Source organism: Mixophyes fleayi, chromosome 3, assembly GCF_038048845.1.
Source record: "Mixophyes fleayi isolate aMixFle1 chromosome 3, aMixFle1.hap1, whole genome shotgun sequence".
Taxonomy (NCBI): domain Eukaryota; kingdom Metazoa; phylum Chordata; class Amphibia; order Anura; family Limnodynastidae; genus Mixophyes; species Mixophyes fleayi.
The window spans coordinates 288,501,343-288,524,745 of record NC_134404.1 but is presented as its reverse complement, the minus strand read 5'-3'; the positions used below and the strand labels follow the sequence as shown (position 1 = coordinate 288,524,745).

The 23,403-nt window shown below is 39.9% G+C and overlaps 1 long non-coding RNA gene across 11 annotated transcripts in view; it reads left to right on the top strand.

Moving 5' to 3' along the window:
* Positions 1–23,403, top strand: part of LOC142144649 (uncharacterized) — a 466,443-nt gene that overhangs the window by 261,104 nt on the left and 181,936 nt on the right. For all 11 annotated transcript variants that reach the window (XR_012689763.1, XR_012689758.1, XR_012689760.1 and 8 more), the window contains one exon: positions 11,248–11,329. This is a non-coding gene — a long non-coding RNA (uncharacterized LOC142144649). The remainder of the gene's footprint in view (positions 1–11,247; positions 11,330–23,403) is intronic.

Below are 23,403 nucleotides of genomic sequence, written 5' to 3'. Positions count from 1 at the left end.
TTACTGTCATCGTGAAAGTGTCTGCCTCCGCTTGAAAGTTGCCAGATATGTCTACTAATGTAGATGTGTCAACAGTAAACGTATATTGGGTTTGGATTGCTTTTTATATTTATAGGCTCCTAATACATCTACACATTTATATCTGTGGCCATGAGCGTGACTTGGTTGCATTATTAAAACTGACCAGTGGTGGAAGTGGGGGTGTACACAGTGGTATGTCATACCGCCACTTCTGCTACTGCCTTCATTGTAAATCTATCAAATTCCATTCACTTACATTTTCCATACAGCCACTTGTAAAGCTCCACTTCGACCACTGGAACTGACATAATATTGCACTGTAACTTAATACTTTACAGTGTATTTTACCTAATTAATTTCATGATTTGTACTCCTGGAAGTGAGTAATAAAGTTCTGTGTTAAACAGAGCAAATAGCATGGCCAGGAAATATGCACTCAGTTATGCATCCTGCATAACTGAGATGTATAGTAATTAAGCACTTGATGAATGAGTGTTGTTTTCATTCTGCAGAGATTTACATAGAGAAATAACACATGATAAAATTCACCTCTCGGCACTTTCACTTGTTGGAATACTTACTACACATACAGTTGCTTCAGCTACTGTAAATTGTTTATACTGTGGAGACCTGTGTTAAATGGATTCATATAAGTAAATGCCTTGGATTCACATATTTTCAGCACTGGGGATTCTGCTTTTTCAAAGTCTACATTTTTAATTTTATAAATAAATGAAAAATATAAAGGCATTTCCTAAGCATTGTTCTTTGTATTCTCCTTGTAATGATTACAGGAGGGTAAACCGGACTGATAGTTATTTATCCTTATAATCATTTTTTCCTGTAATACTGTTGGTCCCTTCATAAACAGTTTAGGTCACATCTAAAATCTCAAATTGTTTGAAGATCCCAGAAATTAAAAATAAATTGTTTTGCTAAATGTAAAATGTGTTTTAAATTGTCTAACTTATTATTTAGGTAACTGAAAGCTGAGGAGCTAAGCTGGGTACACGCTACAGGTTTTTCAATCAATTATCGTGCCAAACACAGGATAAACGACTGTTCGGTCAGATATCACATTACTGTGTACGCTCCCACAATCATGTTTTATTGTTCCAAAGTACTTCGTATTGTTTGATATGATTTTATAAACTGACTAAAAATCACTATCAACGATGGAACGATGTTGGGCATGTAGAATTGTGTATGCAATGTCGGCAGATCTCTAAAGAGTGTGCAGAGTCACGATCTTTTCAGCAGATGGTTATGAGAGATGAAGAGCACAGATGTGAAGGTAAATCATGTAGGTGTGTACACATGAATCTGAATGCTCATCGGGAGTGTCAGTCGTTGGCAAAATCATTACAGAAATCGCATCTGCAGTAGGGATGTGCACCGGCGACTTTTGAGGTCTCGTGTTTTGTGTTTTGGATCCGGATTTTCATTATTTTTGGGGTTCGGATTTGTCTCGCAAAACACTTGACGAAAGGTCTCGGTTCGGATTTAAGGTTTTGGATTCGGATTTTTTTTGGAAAAAACATAAAAAGTTTAAAAATCAAGTTTTTGGGCTTATTTTCACTCCTATGCTATTAGTAACCTCAATAACATTCAATAACAATTATTTCCACTAATTTACAGTGTATTCTGAACACCTCACAATATAGTTATTAGTCCAAAACGTTGCAACGAGGTATCTTTCTGGACTGCGTAGAGGAGTGGGTCACCACAATATATATAATAAGAAAACCATCAACTTGTATGATTCGCACCAATAAATGTACCTGGACTGCGTAGAGGAGTGGGTCACCACAATATATATTAAAAACCCTGAACTTGTATGATTCGCACCAATAAATGTACCTGGACTGCGTAGAGGAGTGGGTCTCCACAATATATATTAAAAACCCTGAACTTGTATGATTCGCACCAATAAATGTACCTGGACTGCGTAGAGGAATGGGTCACCACAATATATATTAAAAACCCTGAACTTTTATGATTCGCACCAATAAATGTACCTGGACTGCGTAGAGGAGTGGGTCACCACAATATATATTAAAAACCCTGAACTTTTATGATTCGCACCAATAAATGTATCTGGACTGCGTAGAGGAGTGGACAAGCTATTTCATCAGCTTCCCCCGCCAGCCACTACATCCCCCCAGCCATTTTGCAACCCCCCATAGTCAATTCAATAACCTCCCCCAGCCAAATCATTAACCCCTCCCAGTCACTTCATTAACCCCTCCCAGTCACATCATTAACCCCCCTCCCCTCAGTCACATCACTTACTCCCCCTCAGTCACTTTATTAACCCCTTCCAGTCACTTTATTGACCTCTTCCAGTCACTTCATTTATTCCTCCCAGTCACATCATTAAAACCGCCAAGTTACATCATTAACCCACCCAGTTACATAACCCCCCAATCAAATCATTAACCTCTCCCAGTCACTTTGTTAAATCCCCCCAGTAAAATCGTTAACCCCCTCCCTGTCACGTCATTAACCCCCTCCCTGTCACGTCATTAACCCCCTCCCTGTCACTTCATTAACCCCCCCAGTCAAATCATTAATCCCCCCAGTCACTTCATTAACAGCCCCCAGTCACTTCATTAAGCACCCCCCAGTCACTTCATTAACCACCCCCCAGTCACTTCATTAACCCCCCCTAGCTACTTCCTTAACCTCTCCCCCCCAAATAGAACTTACCTTGAAGTCTTCTGCTCCTCTTCTCTCCGGCACTTCTATCTTCTTGACAAGCTGCCCTATCAGTGCAGCAAGTTCGGTCTTGTGATCATTTCACATGACCACTCTAAGCTTAGCACTGCAGCTGCACTGACAGGGCAGCTAACAGCATCGGATTTGCTGTTAGCTGCCTGTATCAGTGTAATTAAATACACTGACAGTCGGGACCGCCACCTTGAGACCAGGGGCGGCCGACCACAGAGGAGGCAGCACCGTACATTTTATTTATGAATTTCTAATTTTTTTTGTTTAAAAGCTTGAGACCCAGCGCACCAGGCTGCAGCCTGATCAGCCTAATGGTTGATCAGGTCCTGGTTCCAAAGCACAAAGAGATTTGTATGGCAAATATAACAAAGTATAACCGATACATATGCTTGCATACTGGATTCAATAACAGATCAATCCTGAAGTCTGTGTAGAGACAGAGAGTGATACTGTATCCAGTGGCTTGTTTTATACAGTTTGAGTTGAAAGAAATCAGTGATGATGTCACAATTTACACAATGGTCATTCTTTATTGGTTCAGGGTCCAAGATAGTTCAGTACAATGCAGGTCATAGGTCAGTTCAAGCGATGCTTCTCCAAAGGTGGGTGCAACTCACTCCAACAGCTGTGTACGTGTCTTTCCTCAGGAAAACCACAAATACAGTTTAAACCAACCTATTAACATATTCGGTACTTAATATTTTGAGTATTAATCTCATACTAATTGTCCTGAAAAGAGAGAACTTACAGTTATTTATAAGGGTTAACCCATCACATAATTGTGGGGGATAAGGCCTAAAATCATAACTGCAGTGTAAATATGTTTTATCAAATGAATCCATTGATAAGTTTAGCTCCTAAATTGTAAAGGTTGAAAACAAAAAGTCTGATGTATGTGTATTGGATGGCTTTGCACATTTCAGTGTGAGGAGATAGGAGTGTCACCTGTGGCAGCTTCAAAGAGTCCCTGCTGTGAGATATAGCCTGGCCTGGGATGGAGTTGGACACCTGAATAGACTTTTAGGAACCGCTTAGCATGGTCTCTGGCTCAAAAGAGATCATGTACTGACTTAGCTACATGTGATATAGACAAAAATAATTCAGTTTTAAAATATGCCGCTTAAAATCAATAAAAGTAGTGATCAACCACGTATTCCTCAATAGCATGATGAAGAGCGGCTCATATGTTAAATTCAGAATTCAGCCCCACAGAGAAGTTAAGGAAATGATTATAAGCTCTACAATCACACTCTATCTGTGTTTAGTATCAAAAGATGTACACATTCATAAGGGATTTATTAATAATAAATTTGGATCTGTGTGACGCTCCACAGAAAAGTTAGGTCACATAGTAGAATTGGTTAGTAACATGCAAATGGTGATTGAAAAAAGTGTCACAGGCCACAACCCCCTGGGGGTAGATAGAGGTGTGGAAGTGTCATTAAAAAGCTGAGACCAGGTACAAAAAATTGTCAGACTTTGGGAAATCAATTCACATTGATAAGCTGTCCATCTTCCAAGCCAATTTCCTTTGGCCAGAATATGCCACTTCGATGTAAGTTATACTCTGAATCTAATCCTTTTTATTTTAAACTGTTCGCTTGTGTATGTTATGTCTATCTATTAATTTATTTATTACTTATTTTTTATATCTGAATGCCCTGTACTTTTGTATATTAAATGTATAATTTAATATGGTGCACCCTTGATACTATAACAAATCCATTAGCCTGTTAATAAGACTTGGCTCAATCAAGTTAACCCTTTGAATGCCAGTGTGATTTGTTGTTACATTTGATTAACAAGCTTAGTGTGTGCTTGCAATTACATTTCTGTAACAGTCTGGACGTGTGAAGAGTTAAACCTTTGTTCGCTGTAGTGGTCTTGCTAGTCTGTGAGCAGCTAGAAGCCGTGTGGGACAGTATATTGGGGTCCTATTGCCCGTATTCAATAGGTGTTGGCAAACCTGAATTGTGTGATGTGTGAGCACTGTTCAGTAGGTCTATAACCTGTGTGATAGGTAGAGAGAGAGACTGCGAACTGGAGTCGTGTGTGACCCCATACAGCAGACAACCAAAGTCACGGCAGCTGGGAGCGTGTTTGTGACACTAATCATAACTGGCGATCGCAATGTGCAATCGCTTATTCAATGATACCGCATTCCTGCTGGTGAAATGTGGATTAATATAAGACCAAACACAATACATTTCTTATGACCTGAACCCTAAATATCTGTAATATATGTTCACCATTGTGGAATAAATCTCTAAGTCTTTTATCTTACTAATTAAAGAATGTAAGAATGTAATGTAGGTGTAACTGTAAGTGTATTTACTATGTTTTCCTTTGCGATTGCGTAATTAACCTCTGTACGCCATTGAGTACTAATTGTAATCGACAGGAAACTATTACAATCTGTATTTATTAATTTATTATTGTTATTATTATCATTTATTTGTTAGGCGCCACAAGGTGTCCGCAGCGCCGTACATAGTACAAGCAGTAAACCATACAGGGTTAAACAGTACAGAACAGTAAACACAAAGTACCAGTGCTTTAGAAACTCCGGGACAGACAAATGGAGTAAGGACGGAGCAGAAGAACAGGTGTGGAGACACGAGGGAAGAAGTGCCCTGCTCAAACGAGCTTACATCCTAAGGGAGGGTGGACGAAACAGACACAAGAGGGAGCGGTGATACCAGGGGAGAGAGGGAAGAGCGAGCAGAGTAGGTGAGGGGTTAGGTGGATGATTGGTAGGCTTTAAGGAACAGGTGAGTTTTAAGTGCTTGTTTGAAGGAGCACAGCTTGGGAGCGAGACGGATGGAGCGAGGGAGGTCATTCCAGTGTAGGGGGGCAGCTCGGGAGAAGTCTTGGATTCTGGAGTGGGAAGTGGTAATGAGAGTGGAAGAGAGGCGACGGTCAGTGGCAGAGCGCAGGGATCGGGCAGGAGTGTGAATGGTGAGGAGGTCGGAGATGTAGGGGGCAGTAGACTGGGAGAGAGCTTTGTAAGTGGTGGTAAGGAGTTTGAAGAGGATTCTGTAGGGGATGGGGAGCCAGTGTAGGGCAAGGCAGAGAGGGGAAGCAGAGGAGGAGCGGCGTGAGAGAAAGATGAGTCGAGCAGCCGCATTGAGTACAGAGCGGAGGGGGGTGAGATGAGAGAGGGGGAGGCCAGTGAGGAGAAGGTTGCAGTAGTCGAGGCGGGAGATGATGAGTGCATGGATGATGGTTTTGGTGGCATCTTGTGAGAGGAAGGGTCGGATGCGGGCTATGTTGCGAAGTTGGAGTCTACAGGCTTGGGCAAGGGATTGGACATGGGGGGCAAAAGAGAGAGAGAAGTCAAGGGTGACACCCAGGCAACGGAGCTAGGTAACAGAGGAGATGGTGGTGTTAACAACGATAGAGAGGTTGTGGTGGGAGGGGAGTTTGAGTTTGGGGGGAGGAAAGACAATGAATTCAGTTTTGGGAGTGGTTGTAGAGACAGGACGCTTGGTCAAGGCAGGCCAGGGAGGGAATGGGAGAAAGGAGAGAATCAAGAGAGGAGGAGAAGGAGATGGGCTCAATCAGTTCAAGGTTGCGTCTGGTGAGGGTAGCTTTTGGTGGGGGAGGACAGAGTGAAAGAGAGCAGATGATGGTCAGAGAGTGGGAAGGGAGAGTTGGAGAAATCAGAGAGGTCGCAGAGATGAGAGAAGACAAGGTCAAGTGAGTGACCGAGACGGTGGGTGGGGGTGGAGGTCCACTGGGAGAGGCCTGAGGAGGTGAGGGAGAGAAGTTTGATGGTGGCAGGGTCGGAGCAGTTATCGATGGGGATGTTGAAGTCGCAAAGTATGATGGAGGGAAGGTCAGAGGAAAGGCAGTGAGGGAGCCAGGCAGCAAAGTTATCAAGGAAGAGGGAGGTGGGGCCAGGGGGACGATAGATGACAGAGACACAGAGGTGGATGGGAGAGAAGAGACGGATGGAGTGAACTTCAAAGGAGGAGAACGAGAGAGAAGGTAGTGTGGGGATGACCCAAAATGTACAGCAGGGGGACAAGAGGAGGCCCACTCCACCTCCTGGACGATCGTCTGGTCTGGTGGAGTGGGTGAAGGAGAGGCCACCGTAGGAGAGAGTGGCAGGTGAGGTGGTATCAGAAGGAGTGAGCCAGGTTTCAGTGATGGCAAGAAGGTTAAGAGAGTTGGAGATGAAGAGGTCGTGGATGGAGGTAAGTTTGTTACGGATGGATCTTGAGTTCCAGAGGGCGCAGGAGAAAGGGAGGGAAGGATGAGGAGAGATGTGGATAAGATTGCTAGGGTTAATGGAGCGAGTGGTGGAGCTAGAGTTGGACCAGTGAAGGGGGCAGGGGGAGAGGTTGATGGGGCGAGGGGGAGAGATGGGACTGTGAGAGAAGGACTGGTGAGTTTAAAACAACTTCACCCAGTTATTTGACTATAACAGTGTTATGAAGGAGGGGGCACAGTGCGCAGGGCCGGATTAAGGGAATAGAGGCCCCTGGGCTAAGGGGGCTTCCATTCCCCCGTGAGGGCCCCCCCCCTTGGATCCGAGCCGCCCCCCCCCTCGAGACATTTACCTTCTTCTCCTCTTTCCCTGGCGTGCTGTACACTCTTTACTGAGTAGATCTCGTGAGAGTGAGACTCACGAGATCTCCTCAGTAAGGAGAATACAGCGCGCTGGGGAAGTACTGCAGGGAAAGTGCTCAGCAGCACTGATCGGGCTGGGGGCGCCCCAGCCCCCGACCGATCAATACTGCTGCTGAGCATTTTCAAGGGCCCCCTGGATGCCATAGGCCCCTGGGCTGTAGCCCAGTTAGCCCTATGGTTAATCCGGCACTTACAGTGCGATGAAGTGGGAGCAGGGTGATGAAGGAAGGGGGCACAATGTGATGAAGGAGGCTGCAGTGTGATGATGAAGAAGGGTGCACAGTTTTATGGAGGGCACTGTGATGAAGGGGCAAACGTGATGAAGGAGGGACATACGTGTGAATTCACTAGTGAAAGGGAATAATAGGAGCAGGATAGAGAGGATCGAGGAGTGTGAGAAGCAGGATGTGAGGCACAGTGGAGAACAGTGAATATAAGGGCACATGGGAACAGATAAATGAAACAGATAAGGGAAAGATAAAGAGTAACACAGAAGATGTAAGGGAGACATTTTGAAAAGTTTTATTATAATATTATGGAGATATGAGGGAAAATTTAAGTACACAAAGAAGACTGGAGAATGAGGTGGAGGGACACAGAGGAAAGGTAATTGGACACAGGAGAGATGGGGAATACAGGGTGGATCGGATTACATCAGTTAATATGTTTTATATTCTACTATATAGTGTTAAAATGCATCTAAAATTAATTTCACTCTATCAAAACTCCTAAAATTTCGGGTGGAGGGAGGCTAGGCGGCCCTTGGCCGTCCTTGTCAAAGTGAAAGTTCCCTGAAATCAGGGAATTGGTACACGAAAGACTTTTACCTTCAGTAGCCTGAAAGCCAATAAAAATTACACTGGGAAAGAAAGCTTTTACAGGAAAGTAATATACCTGTACCACAGATCTCATATTCTGCCCAATTAACATGCATTTGCCCTCTTGTGCCCACTTAGTCCACAGCTCCCGTCTTGTGGCATCTTAGTACATTGCATCTCTGTTCCTTACAATATCTCTCCTATTGCCTAAATCTCCCAGCCTCTAGCAATTGGCCCATGGCTGCTTTCATTGTAACTAAAAGAATGCAGACTGTGATTGGTTAATAGTGGAGGTAAATACTATATGCACTAGAGGGAGCTTCGGGCAGTCAGAGGTGAGAAATTGTCTTTGCAGCCCTGACGGCTGAGAAATATCACCCAGATCTCAGATTTTTTACTCAGAGAAGAAACTAAAAGTTTACTAATGGTAGCCTAATTTATAGGCTACATACGGTTGTATAATACAAAATTCTGTACTTCTAGTATTCATTTTACTAGTCATGTTCATATGACAGCTGTTATAATATCTTTATATACAAATGTTTAACTTAATTCACCTTTTTTTTTATTTGTTACTGTATTTATTTTGATGCTCCTTTGTATTTTGGATATTTTTTTTATCTCCTGCACTTCCATGTGTGACCAGTTTTGGAGAGGGAAAACCTTTAGCCAAGCAGATCAGAATGTTCGCAGTAACACAAGGAAGTTCAGGAGATTAATAAGCTGATCTTGTCAGAGGCGGTGACCTGTCCACTGATTGCATGATGCAAAGATGGTAATGGATGCAAGTCGGCATTTGAAGACTCAGAATAAAACAATGCATGAGCATGCTCCTCCCACAGCACAGAGTAATAATGTGAGGTATCTGTCACACTGAAATGCCTTTATAGCCTTTGACTGTAGAGAAGTTACCTGTCCTAGATAGTGTAGAGAATCATTTAAAAAGAAATATAAAATCCTCTTTGGCTCCTTGCCCAAATTCACTATGGCCTGGGAGCATGACTTGGGGGGTGGGGTCCAGGAGGCAGATTGGCCAGCAATCTTTGAGACCACTCATGCTTGCTCCGTTAGTGTCTCTGTTGTAGAGACCCAGTATAGAGTCCTTTCAAGATGGTAGTAGGTGCCCAACTTGCTAGATTTTATCGGGTAGTCTCTGATTCATGTTGGAGATGCCATAATGTATCGGTCACTCCCATACATATTTGGTGGGACTGCTCGGTTTTTTGTCCCTTTTGGACTCAGGTCATAAAGTTATCTGCTGAAATATTGGGGGATGATGAAGTTCCTGACAACCCAGGGTTTTGGCTCCTTAACAAGACCAATACCCCAATCTCTTGTTTCAAAAAATCTATCTTAAAATACCTAATTTCAGCGGTGAATGCAGTGATACCAAATCACTGGAGATCACCCACCACCCCGTCCATTCGAGATGTTTCAACGGTTAGACTTCTATAGATCTATGGAGTAATTAGTCCTATCATCAACTGATAAATTCACTGATTATTATACGACTCAGTGTCTATGGCTCGACTTTCAGGATTTCGAAATATATGTCTCCCTGACCAGTCCTGTTCTTACCCACATATCCAGCAGCAATCTGAGTTAACTCTCACATCCGCAGGTTCCTTTTCTCATTTACCAAGGAAGCCACCCCCCCCCCCCCCCTCCCCGCACGCTCGTTCTCATCTCCGTTCCTCTACCCAGTCTGCCCTCTTTCCCTTTCTTTCATTGTACTCCTATCTTCTTCTCTCATAACAGAGTGTATTTTTGAATGTTTTTTTAGCTGTTACTATTTATTTGGTGGTTTTGGCTCTTGTCACCTTTGCTTTTGTTCCTCTTTGTCTTTACTGCCTTTGAAACCTCAATAAAAAATAATTACATTAAAAAAAAAGAAATATGGCTGGGCCTTCAATCCATGAAATTTAATGCGGTTTCAGCCTATTGAAGTGCAGTTTAAATTCAGGCAATTAAATTGTGGGTGCTTTCAGCTAATGAAATTACACTGGGATTTCTTATTTATAAATGTAAAACAAAAGTAGGCAAATTAGATGCTCTCCTATAACAATTACAGCATGCTCAATCTTAGAATTTCACCCACGTAACTCTTAATGAATACACACTTAAGTGTATTAAGTATATTCTTTCTAATATTGTTAGCACATAAAATTTTTAAAATGCATATATTGGGTCTGAGTCATCCTGGACAAACCATGTTACAATGCAAGGGGTGTAAATTAATTTATCATTTTGAACATAAGAAAAATACTGGTTGCTTTTTCATGTAGCACACACATACTTTATAGCTTTATTTTTACACTGAAATTGATTTGAAGTTGATCTAGGATATGCCCTATCCTACCTATAAATCTGCCATTACATTTTACATTTGCCTCCCACTCCAATGCAAGGTGCAAAGTTACTCCTTTTTATGCTTTGCTTTCTTTAATGCTTAGGCCCATTGTGTGGTATCAGAATCTGATAATATCAACATTATCCAGACATTAAAATAATAGATATAGCAAAGGCAAGTTATAATGTTTGTAACAGAGTCGTTGTGCGGAATGCACACATGGACAATCATAAAAGTAATTTCTATAGCATCATCTACAATCCTCTATAGAATTACAAATGTAGTAGAATCCTCTGACATAAGACCAGCTCCTAGAGAAACATCTCTGCTTGCTGTAAAACATGAAGATGCATGCAGGGGCAAGCGTCTATTATGTAAGGTGGTAGTACCAGCTCTGTGCTTTGTAGGGGAGAATGTTAATATTACAAAACAAAGACATTGTTACAAGATACTTTACTTTTAATGCAGCATTTTGCCAAGTTACCATGGGAAGTTATCATGAACCTTGTGATATTAAGTGACATGTTGCATTGCCAATCAGGAATTACATTTATAATCCCTTTATAGGGATTATACAATAATCTTGTAGTCTTTTATAAAATCTCAGCGGAAACTAAACTTCATAAACTCCCTGGTGTTTTTTGTTCTGCTCTTGCTGTTTAATTAAAGTTCCTAAATTTTTCATCACTGCAGATCTAAGAAAAACAGAATCCAGACGACTGCATAGGATTATGGAAGTAGCAGAAGCACAAATAAGAGGAAGACAGGAAGCAATGTAAGTCCAAGTTCAGTGGTCACAATTTCTATGGAATCCCCTGGGGTCGTGTCTAGCTCTGCAGCATATCCTTTTTACATTAGTTTGTTCAATCGAGCCACAGAAAGGAATATACTATTTATCCCCCCTCTTCTGCTTTGATGTTTGTAAAATGTGTGACAGACAGAATCAAGCTGCTTATGATAACCAAATACCACAAGCCAAGTAATAAATTTAATTGACTGTACTATAATGCACTGAAGTTATGAGTAGTCAGCCTAGCCAAGCTGTTAACTTGTTCAACTGAGTTAATGAAGCTTTGCAATAGTGACAGTCTTCCTCTGCTGAGAGCCAATGCAAACAGTACCGTGGCAGGTATGACCGAGTAAACTGATAAAGTGAAATATTAAAGCAACAGTATTTGCCACAAGCTACACTTGTCCCCCTGATGGTTGTGGTTTCTTCCTTTCATATTTTGTTTGTGGGATGTTTAGTATTTTATTTTATTGTTGTATTTGCTACCTTATCATTTGTACATCTAAAAGTTAAACATGTGTAATTCATTTGGAAATGTTAACTGTAGCTGCATTCTCTATGTTTAGGAAAAAACAGACAGATCATTGACTCCTGTCTCCGTGTGTCTCAGGGTCTTGCTCAGATTGATAGTTATTCTACCCCTACCAGAATATTGTTCTTTGTAATGTCCTCTGCTTGTAATATTGTGTACAGTTTAGTTTTGATTTTTAGTTGGTCTCCATAACAAAATGTTATTATATGCTTTGTGCTGATTTATAACATGTAAACCGAAAGCTATGGAAAAAAGAACCATTTGTAAGGACATGTATTTTTAAACAAGTAGATGATACCCATTCTTACTTTACAAAATGTATCATCTGCCAGTTAGAAATATCTTGCAGGACAGCCACCAAGCACCTCGGTGGTCACGTGGTGGCAAATGAAAAAGGAGCTGGGGTTGTTTTGAAGGTTACAAAGCCTCGCTGTTCACGAGAAAATGTCAAGTGACTGTGGTTGCCATGATAATTACATGGCATTTAGTAAACTATAAATGACTAATAGCAACTTGAATCAAAAACCCTAAGGACAAATAAAGAACTCCATGGAGCTAATTCAATTAGCCACAAGGTTCCGTTCCGTAGTAACCTTGCAGCTATGTTTCTGTATGCAAATGCCGCAATTATGGTAATGAAAACTTCTCTCAGTTTTGCTTCCACCCCTAAGAGGTGCAACCAAAACTCATAGAAGATTATTACCTAGAACTTCTTGCGGTAACATAGCCATGAGGTAACTACGAAACCTCGCAGGTAATTGGGTCACCTTCCATATATCTTTTTACAGGTAACCAGAGTGATGTATGTTAAAGAAACACACATAATAACACTCTTAATTAATTCCACCCAAAGGTAAATGTTCTATTTGGGTATAATTATTTTTAAGTAAATAAAAACAATATTTCTGGCAGATATTTAGCAAACAGAGTATGGATAAAACAAATACGTTTTCAAACTAATGTTATGTGACCAGGTGGTAGGGGCTCTTTTTGGTGAGCTTACCTTGGACCTCTGCGCTTGACGGGAGTGTCTTTGGGATTGGTGCTGCCGTTACGGATTCTTCGGGTGTTCCGGTTGCCGAACTTGTTTATTGTCTTTTGTCTTCTTGTTTGTGCTGTGGCGCAACCTTGGGAAGAAAAGGAGAGAGAGAGAGAAAAAGAGAGGGGGGGGGGGGGCAGGGGATGTATATAGAGAACACAGATACAGATATGGTACCAACAAGTAGTTTACAGCTCTTTTACTGGTTTGGGTCTATAGCTCTTTGCCCTGTTTACAGCTCTTTTAGCCAAATGATTTGAGAAATTGTCAGTTTTTGGGGAATAGTCTCCTACTGAGCGGTGATAAAACCTGTTTTGTGTTTTATTTTAAGAAACTGGTTTGCATTTATATTTCTCTAAGTCAATTTACTATCATGATTATTGAATAAACATTGTGACTTGTTTGCCATATTAAATCCTATTTAATACTATTCTGTCTTTGTGTTCTTAAGTTATTTACATGTCAGATAGACTTGTTTTCCATACATTTAAGCAGTGAATTGTGTGGTTTGCAGTTGCTCTGAATTAATTAGGTTGGGATTTCACTTTAGGATAAGTCAGGGAGTAACTAAGTACTTCCTAAGAATATCAGAATATAATTTTTAGATCAACCAGGTGGATTTGTGCAGATTAAGCCTTTCACACCCACATGCCCATGTGGGTCTTATTGTGACAATATGTAACAATGGGAGTTAAGGTGGAGGCCATGTTTTACAAGATTAGAATGGTAAAGAACATATATGACAAGGAGACTAGGGAAGGCATATGTGACATATGCACTCTCCACCTTCGCCTTGCATTCCATTCTCCCATTGTTATGATAAGCTGGATTCAGCCAAGCCATGGTCCCATGCATCAATTCTCCAGCACCTATTCTCTGTTCCAGCCAACTAAAAACTGTAAATGTGAAATACATTTTAAAAAAAGGCCTAAAGAAACAGGTGACTGCTAACACCCAGAGAGGATTGGCTCAATTTTGCCCTTCTATCCCTATAATACTCTGCCACAGTTTCTGCCCCAATAAAGTCATCCTCCCAGAGTCATTGTACAATGGATAGAAAAGTTATCATGTAAAAGAAAACATTTAACTGGTAAAACACAGCATACAATTTATGCTGTGATTTCACTGGTCATACCTGTGTATGAATTCACCAACTTGATCAAATTATTCATATTATTTAGTCAATCATGCTTTAGCACTGCCTTATATTCTCTCTATTCTATTGATGCACAATGGTGAAGTACAGCTGTTGTATTGGTCTTTAATCAATCAATTTTAATACAGTAAAAGGTAAACAAATAAAGACAATTGTCCCAAGTTTTCTAAGGGATGCAGCAGCCCTTTCAGAACACTCTGTCTAAAAATCACAAAAAAAATCCAACAACATTAAGGCCTAAACAAGAGTGGCTTCAGTGAATAACACACTAATCAAGCTCTTTAGCATGTTAATCGACCTGGTTAGCATGCTATACAGCCCAGCAGCATGCCAATCATGGCCACTGATGTCCCTTTAGTCTACATCACTGGTTTACACCATTGACAGCATGGGTGCTTCAGGCCGGCGGGGACAGAACAGAGTGCTGCCTGGCATGATAGTAGACATGCTATTTATCTGTCCCTCTCTTGGGCATTAAGAAATTACTTTATTTTCAGGTGCAGGCTTTGAATAGCTTGTTGCAGAGGTTATCTTCAGTGTCCTTCCTTGTAAAAGCACATTGATCACTTCCTCTGTATTTTACTAACCTGGTAGATGATTTAGGCACTTCTTGTGATAATGACCTGGAAATATCTTGCACTGGAATCTGTTTAAATTGAAATCCATAGATTTTGTTCTGCGAAGAATAGTCAGTTTTTTACCATTGTATCCCAGTGGAACTGTAGATGTGCTTCTGCTGGAACTTTGTAAGAGGTTTTGGGGCAGATTTTTTTTAATTGTATTTAATTTACAATCCATGGGTCATTCTCAAATATACAATACAAATTAATTTTAACAAAAGTTCAGACAATCAGGATTTCTGTGAACTGAAACCATTTTAAATTGCATAATGGATAAAGAAACCTTAAATAAATAAAAACACCCTTAAAATCTTGATTAAACCCTTCCGTCTCTGTAATTCTCACTTACAGTTATGAAGAAGTGGCTGATGGGGGATCCTCCTCTGGACACTACCCCTTACCCCCTTGTTCATTTTATCTAATCTCTTTACCACTGTTTTTTTTACAGTAACAGAAATAAAACCTTTAGAAGGGCCCACTGAGACTATATGTTTAGCCATTGGACTTGATTCTATTGTTTTCATCTTTACTTTTGGTATTACTCTTTTGAAGAGAGTTTACTTTGTATCATTATTCTCTATGCCTGTAACGTATATATGAGTATTGGGTTGTATGTACCAGTGGATACATTTTACTATTGTTTTGCAAATATCTGATACACTGTTTATAGATAAGCTAAATAGAAGCTAATTGTTGTCTCCTACATTCAGATATAGCTGAGATCAGGGAATTATCTAAAATGTAGAAAGAAAAGAACTATTCAATCAAACTGTTCAATCAAACGTTTGATACTCCAATCAGACTAGTGATTGATATTATACCTGCCTCCCTATGTGATTAAGCGGGCAGCTATTTGGGATTTAAACCAGTGTAATCTACTATATGTGCACATTTTTACCCCTGAAGAAGCCTGTAATGTGGGTGAAACACACTGGATATTGTTATTGTACTCACATGTTCATAGATACATATGCCAAATCCAACACCAGTGTACACCACTGTGCGGGTCAAAGTTTGAGACACACCATAGAGTTTATGATAAAGAAATTTGCAAAAGAAGCACTTTTAGTACTGGAAAGTACCTTTGACCTTTCCATCCAGGCCTGCACCTCTACTCCAAGGACTACCGTATCTCACGTGCAGGGGTGTAAGGACAGCACACTAAGAGAAGGGGACCGGACCAATCAGGCCTGCACCTCTACTCCAAGGATTACCATATCTCATGTGCAGGGATGTAAGGACAGCACACTAAGAGAACGGGACCGGACCAACCAGGCCTGCAACTCAACTCCAAGGACTACCATATCTCATGTGCAGGGGTGTAAAGCGAGCTCAGGGAGGACAGAAACCTCCCGTGGAGCAGAAGGGCTAAAGCTTAAGAGAAGCGCACTAAGCACACTTAAGAGAAGCACACTAAGAGAAGGGGACCAGACCAACCAGGCAGAGATCATCACAATGGGGTAAGACTTTCCCTACATGTTGTATTGGACTAAGGACTATGAATAGACTGATACTTTACAAACTTGGATTTAAGACTGGAATCACAGCTTTTTGTTTATTCCATTCATTTGGAAAACACTGTCATGAAACTGTTTAGTTAGAACTGTAAAATTAAAATGCACGGTAGGACCTATAGTAGAAATGTTTTTTTTTTTACTTTTCTACACACACACACACACACACACACACACACACACACACACACACACACACACACACACACACACACACACACACACACACACACATATATATAGCAACAGGACAAAGTTATGGTTTTTCGTTGATAAGTGACTCATAAATGCCAGACATTATTACAGATTGCATATTGATAATTTGTTGTGCTTGGATTGAGTTTGTTGTAAATAACCACTTGACTTTACACTATTATGATCCACTCTCTTAGTTTGACACCCCTAATGATGTTAGCAGAAATGTTATTAAACAACATAGTAGTGTAACTTTATTGGTGGCGAGATCCTCGCATTTTTGGTCAATTATTGTGACTATCTTGTAGTTACCTTGGGCAGCTGCAAAATGTGTAAGGTGAAACTGAAATAGCATCAGTGGTAGCCATATAAACACACAAAAGAGCACGATCAAAGCAATAACTATAGTGGCAAGTCATTAGTTCAAATAAAAGAAATCCAAATTTCCTAATACGTATTTTTAAAACATATCATTATTCCTGGTGAACTTGTTATTCTATCACAAAACTGCATATGTGATATTGTGTTCTAAAATCTTACAATATCTATATCATTGTCATTAAAAGGTTATATGTATATTCAAATTAGTTTGGAGTATGTGAATGAATTGCTTACCTAACGCTGCTGAAGGCCATGCAGCTTAGACATTTCTTACTGTCAGCTTCCATAGAAACAAATGTCTCACAAAGTCTACAAACATAGTTGTGATGTGCCCTAGAGAAGTGTCACTAGGAAAGGGCAGGTGCGCCTTTTTTTGTTTCCAAATGTATAAATAACCCTTAATAAGACTTACACTTAAGTGATCATCTTGTGTTGATACCGTGTGAATGTAATTTCAGCCAACCTTGCAGTCTTCCCATACACTTATGTTTGCATACATATAATCCATTCACTTTAATCATTTTAAGCCTTTAAACCTCTTTCTAGGAATAACTGTGAATGAAAGAAAACAGTTTGCAGTCATTACTTACCTTATGGCTGCAGAAATAACTCTTGAGAAAAGAATAATACCTGAGAAAAGAATGAATTCACGATCTGCCAATGTTTTGAAAGTTTCACTTTTTGCCACTTTCATGCTATGTGCAATTTGTTTTACATTCTTGATTTATTTTCATGTTATTAATGGGGTTTCATAACGTTCTTTATTAGGACCTCCCCATTTAACACATAGTAAGGACCCCCCCTCCCCACTACATGAAGATGGGAGCTGTCGGGAGTCAATTTGCAGTAGGCTCACAATGCAGGCGGCCTGAATCCACCCAAACTGAATAGAGACAATCTAATATGTGTTTTTGGAGACGACTGGACAGATTCAGTTTTTGTAATCAGTGGGAGCACTGCTCAGATCTGCAACTGGATTCAGGTAACTGGGAAAGGTTCCCAACATGGGTGGAGGTAATAAAGAGGATACGAACATATCCAAAAATCCACACAAAGAAGACACAGAGCTTCACATTAAGGGGCAGCACTGTGGCTTAGTGGTTAGCACTTCTGTCTCACAGCACTGGGGTCATGAGATCGATTCCCGACCATGGCCTTATCTGTGTGGAGTTTGTATGTTCTTCCTGTGTTTGCGTGGGTTTCCTCTGGGTGCTCCTGTTTCCTCCCACAATCCAAAAACATACTAGTAGGTGCAGCTGTGTCCAGGAGGGGTGTACAATTTACCAGGGCCTGGGCCTGCCTCGGGGACCCGGTGGGCCTCTGTTGCTCTATAATTAAAAATAAATAAATTTCAACCGCGGGTGTCATGCACGCAACCACAACTAAGGGGTGGGTGGACCAGCTACCTTCCATAATCTCCTAATAATAATCATTCCCCCTCCCCTATGTGTGCCCTGTCAGTGAGAGCCCTGGGGTCACATGGGACATGCACCACGTGACAAGTGCCATCCCATGTGTGAATTGCTGAGGATAGAACAAGGTAAGGGAATTGGGGCTGTTAATATAGAGTGTGTGTATTATCTTAATATAATGTGTGTGTGTGTGTAGTATGTTAATATGGTGTGTGTTATGTTAATAAAGTGTGTGTGTGTGTGGGGGCAGCATGTTAATATAGTGTATGGGGGAATATAATTAATAGAATTAACGCAGCATTAAGCAAGGCGGAATTGAATTTCCCCCTATGTTTGTTATATTAATATAGTGTGTGAGGCAGGCAGTATGTTAATATAATATGTGAGGGAATGGTGGGTCTTAATATACTGTGGGAGGTAGGCTTTTTAATGGTGGAGTGCAGGTGGGAGCTAATTATTTAATGGGTGCTATTTTATTTGTGGGGTGATAATGGGGCAATTTAATTTATTGGTGGGGATAGTTAATTTAATAGTGAGACCTATTAATTTAAGGTGAGGTGACAGGACCTTTAATTTAATGCTAGGGTGGTTTGGGGCTATTATTTAAATATGGGGCTGATTTTGGGGAGGAGGACTATTTATTACATTTGAATATGAATTATTTAATGCCGGGGATGGTTTTGGGAAATGGTTATATTTGTTAAAGGTAAATGCTATTAAATGTAGGGGCTGTTTGGAGGGAGGATAAATAGGTTTATATATTAAATGGGAATACTATTAATTTAATGTTGGGGCTGGTTGGAGGGAAATAGGTTTATTTATTAAATGTGTTTGCTATTATTTTAATGTCAGGGCTGGTTGGGGGGTAATAGATCTATTTAGCAAATGTGAATATTATTATTTTAATGTGGCGGATGGAGGGAGGCCTAATTACAAAATGTGGGTGCTATTGATTTAACACCAGGGCTGATTGGAGTTTTCTAAATCTCATATACCCATTTTTTTTCCAAATAGGGAATCCAACATTCCAGGATCAAGACAAACAGCAACTGAGCTAAAGACACCAGCAGCCACAAGTGGTGAAAGTGACAAGAACAGGTAGAGAGGAGGACAGTCTGCCAACTGTCCTGAATCTGTTGGGACAGTCCCGAATTTGGGTGACTGTCTTGTTTAGGATTTGGCCTGACTACAAGGACAGTTGGGAGGTATGTCCCGCTTCACTGTGTACTGCTCGTGAAGGCAGAACTGCGTGCACCTAACAATAGTGCACACAGTATTGCCTGTGTATTGTATAAGATTTGTCTAAAATGATAACCATGTTACATTATTGGGGCCCCCTGTCTAAAGTGCCCCATGAGGGGGAGGGAATCAAATAGTTGTTGTACCGGTTCCCCAAATTCCTCTTGTCAGCCTTGAGTATGTGTAAATTACCTGCTATCAAATTGACCCCCTTGTCTGTATGTATGTGTGTGTGTGTGTGTGTGTGTATTAGGGAGAACTCACTCACATTAGTCCCTGGCCCATTGGAGCAATGGGTTAGGGACTGATGTGAGTGAGTTCTCTGTACAGCGCTGCGGAACTAGTGGCGTTATGTAAATAGATGATGATGATTAATCCAGCTGTTGCTGGACAATTTTTCTCATATTGTTCGGTCAGTCTGTGATGACAGTGGCCGACTTGCTATTCTCAGTGGTGTCCTGACTAGATTATAGGTATGCCATTAATGCTGTGTTGTTTTATGACATTATACCTTCAGAAGGCAAGTGCTCTATTGATTTTAAAGTAAAAAATAAAATAAAAATAAAAGGATAAATCTGATTTATCTGCTCTACCTACACTAATAAAAATCTGCAAGCATCCAGAATTTGTTTCTCAAAGTTCATGTTTGCCAACATAAAGCAGGGTGAAGTAAGGTCACAAGACAAGCCTTTATCGACAGACTGAGCAGCACAGTTTTGTCTTTCAAAGTAGACTCATTGTTTTTTTCCCCTCTTTCGAGGCAGACAGCACAGTGTGTTTCTTGCGTTGCTTCACGGGATGTTTTGCAGCCTTCAGTAGCCAGCAGATTGATGTGGTTTATGACATCAACTCAGTATGTCCCAGTGTCCACAAAAGAAAGTTGTGTTTGCTGCCCTAACATATAAGAACAAGTCATTTAGTGCTTTCCATTTGCATGTACTCTTATTGTTTTCAAAGTTGACAGACAGTTCTTACTTTGCATCTCTGTTAGTATTTCTGTGTCATGTGTTTGATGTTCTACATCTATATGGTATATCATCCACTTGAATCTGTGGTTTAGTGAAAATGATATTTCATTTGGTTTATGTTGGGTTGAAATGACGAATAACTGAAAAACATTGAATTATATTGGATTTTAATGTTTAATTTTAAGTTAACCTTGTAATATATGTAAAGGAAACATTTTCTTAGACACAATCATGAAAGGAAAGTAACGTAAATACAAACTGTAATTGTGCTAGGACCCATGATGGTAGAACTTGCAGACACAACATCTCAAACATTATTTAGGTTCTTTTGTGTTATTTCTTGAATCAGATTCCTTCTCAGTAAATGAATGTATCACTGCTTGACAGTGAACAAGTGACACTAGTAATTGATTTCTCTCACCGCAGTTCTACACATCACATAAAAGCCTGAGATTGCATTTTATTTGCCTATTTTATATAATTTATAATCTTTAGAAATTAGGTAGTCTGTTTACTAGATTATGTAGTTTGTATGGGGTCGGGGGGGGTGTGGGGCAGCTAAAATCTCTCCTTTACTTGTTCATTATAGCTGTCACCAACTTAAAGAATCACTAAACCAAAAACTTTCATATATGAGCATTGAAGCCATAAATTGTTACGTGATATTTCCAGTATTAACCCCCCACTCCACTAGATAGAGATGGCTGAAGCCATTGCCACATATTTAGGACAGTGTTGTAATGGTAAAATTACTGGCCACCTCCCAGTGTATGAATCCACCAATCCATAAATAAGTCTGTAAGACTGTCATTGACCCTGTCTGCTCAATTAAAGAAGCACCTACCTCCTAAAGTGGAAGCCTGATGTTGTGGGGTGACAGCATGATAGAATTATTTATTTAAGTATAAACACTTCAAATACAATTGTATCATGTAAATAGACCAAAAACACCTAATTCATTTTCTATTTAGGTCCAATTGATTTACTGTCACCATACTTTACTTCCACCAATGAGAAAACAGCAAATGTCTGAAGTCAACCAACTCAGAAGCCTTGACACATAACTGCACTCTGATAGATCACTATAACACCTAAAGCCCAGCAGGTGAACACAGTACAAGCCTCCATCAGGCCATCTGCAAGCAAAATAAAAATCAGCTTGTATTGGTTAGGATGTAATGGATGTGTACCTACATTAACACTGCAAGGAAGTGCAATAAGGCACATCTGATAATACTATCAAATACAAATCACAATCTGATAAAGTAATAGAATTATCTAAATACATTGGAATGACCACGCGTGTAATCACTTGATGAAGCGGATCATCAAGTTATTTTCTACTAAATCATTTATAAATCAGTACATGTATTGCCGACAATTGATACAGTCAAATTGCAGATGGCTAAATCAATCAATAATCCAATCATCTCCACTGGAAGAATTTTATCCAAAAGTGAATGTATGAAAGCTGATTGAAGTGCGTATATTGTAATTGTGATTAAAGTCCAATGATCCAGCCTATATTTTGAATGCACTGAAAAATTATAATGTATGTGTCACTTGTTGGTCTTACTGAAAATAATAGCATTGCTAAAAATGCAATTGCAATGTGTGTGTCATGAGTTCAATTCCTGACCATGGCCTTATCTGTGTGGAGTTTGTATGTTCTTCCCGTGTTTGCGTGGGTTTCCTCCGGGTGCTCTGGTTTCCTTCCACACTCCAAAAACATACTAATAGGTTAATTGGCTGCTATCAAATTGACCCTAGTCTCTCTATCTATCTATCTGTCTGTCTGTCTGTGTGTGTGTGTGTGCGTGCGTGTTAGGGAATTTAGACTGTAAGCTCCAATGGGACAGGGACTGATGTGAGTGAGTTCTATGTTCAGCGCTGCGGAATTAGTGGCGCTATATAAATAGCTGCTGATGATGATGATGTGCGCATTAATGCAATAGTTTGTTGCTAAATTGGTGTATGTGACCAGCTATGAACATAATATAGTAAAATGGATTCTTAACATAGGAAACAGAGTGAGTTCATGCAGCAGCAATGTGTTACCAGGCAGACTGGCTGATGGTTTGTCTAAAATTGATACTAGAATTCTTTTCCCTAAGAAGAAAAGTTACTTTCACCTGAAAAAGAAAGCATTGAACAATATAACTTAAATGATTGCTCATAATATCATTAATTAATAGAACCAGTAAATAATATTAGTTTATAAAACAAAAATGAGTAGATAAATTGTAAACTTGTGTCGGTTAGTGCAAATGACCTTGATCTAAGAGAATGAATTCATTATCTTTATGTAAGATTAGAAGGAGAATAATGGGCTTGGAACAGTTAGTCTCAATTTACCATCTACAATTTGATTTGGAAACACTACAGATAATATAATACATACATTAAAATATAGTACAACATGTTCTAGTTCGTAAATAAATTCAAACATGTCCTATAAGTTTTAAGATTATTTAGTAATACAATATCATGAAAACAACAGTTAATTAGCATGAACAATAGCTTGAAACTATAAGAATAAACATATGGAGCCCCAACACTAAAATTAGTGGTGAACTATTTATAACAAGTTGGATGTAAGAACTTTGTTTCATACAGAGATGTGTTTCACCCTCAAATTTTCCAAAACTCTAGTTAATAGGAGTCACATGTCAGTACTTGTTTCTGCTGCAGTCAGGGCCATCTTAACAACATTATATATATATATATATATATATATATATATATATATATATATATATATATATATATATATATATATAGAGAGAGAGAGAGAGATATAGATGTATAGAGATATAGATATATAGAGATAGATAGATGTACTTGCTCAGTGACCCTTGAAGGTTTTTTTTGCAGGTTTTTTCTTTTGCAGGATTATTTATTCTAATTAAGAACCCTGCCTATGGGGCCCCCTTGCCCGTGGGGTCCCCGGGCACCTGCCCATCATGTCCAATGGAAAAGATGGCCCTGGCTGCAGTGCCCTGC